This window comes from Schistocerca nitens, chromosome 8 (genome assembly GCF_023898315.1).
Source record: "Schistocerca nitens isolate TAMUIC-IGC-003100 chromosome 8, iqSchNite1.1, whole genome shotgun sequence".
Classification (NCBI taxonomy): Eukaryota; Metazoa; Arthropoda; class Insecta; order Orthoptera; family Acrididae; genus Schistocerca; species Schistocerca nitens.
The window spans coordinates 69,885,534-69,886,520 of NC_064621.1; the positions used below are offsets into that span (position 1 = coordinate 69,885,534).

Here is a 987-nt window from a genome sequence, read left to right on the forward strand (position 1 = left end):
TTCTTTTTTTCTGAATCACTGATTGTTCACTCCTTTGAAAGATTCAACTCTATGAATTAGTTCAAGAGCGGATCCCCCATCTCTATCCCATAGTGCTCAGAGCCATTTGAACCATTTTTGAAGAATAAAGCTGTCCTGGCTGAAGTTCCACTACAAATTCCTAAAATGTTCGAAGAACTTTCGATATGTTTTCTGGTACGTTTTTCAGGATTCTTTTCAACATCCTTCAACAAATGACAACACTATCCCTTCAATTATTATGATCCACCACTACAGATCAGAGAGTTTAATTCTGCGCAATGACGGAGGCGAACACATACACGCGTTCATGGCGGTAACAGTTACGTCACTAGACACTGTAGGTCTGTGTCCATAGAGGATCGTACCCACTTCGGCGGTAAGTATACTAAAATTGGAACGATGCAGAGAAGATCAGCATGGCCTCTGACAGGATGAAAAAAAACACTATAAATAAATACCTCTAAAACGCAGAAAAACAATTTTCACTGAACATACCACAACTGTCACTGAACTGTATTTTGCACCGTGTTTAGAATAATGTTCGTCTGACTTCCTGTACTTGTCCCAATGTTTCTCAGCGACGGAATTTTTTTAAGCTGTCAAAAGTTGAGCCGAGTTATTCCTCCAGCAATATTGGGTTCACCTCTTTTCTTTCCTGAAAACACTTCTCTTTTTGGTCCTTCTCCATTCTAGGCAGGGGGAACCAGAGTTTGGATTTGATGAGTAGAATAAATGTGAAACAGTTGGCGTTCCTGTAAATGGCCGAAGGATGCCTCACACTCAGCGATGTGGGATCCGAAGCGTTCCTTTGGTGGGAGAGTTAATCCTTTCATCGCCACGGTGCAGCTCACTTTATTCCGTAATGCCTCACACAGTCATACGAGCGCTTCAAGGTAGTTATGCTGATTGACCATAGTACGTTGGGGAACAGTCTCAGGTTGTATTATCCCCTACGTTTCCAATAGA

At 41.8% G+C, this 987-nt stretch overlaps 1 non-coding gene across 1 annotated transcript; it reads left to right on the plus strand.

Annotated features, from left to right (window-relative positions):
* Positions 1-382: 382 nt before the first annotated feature.
* On the plus strand, positions 383-487 carry LOC126199990 (U6 spliceosomal RNA). The gene has a single exon (XR_007540180.1). It is a non-coding gene; the product is annotated as a U6 spliceosomal RNA (small nuclear RNA).
* Positions 488-987: the final 500 nt, after the last annotated feature.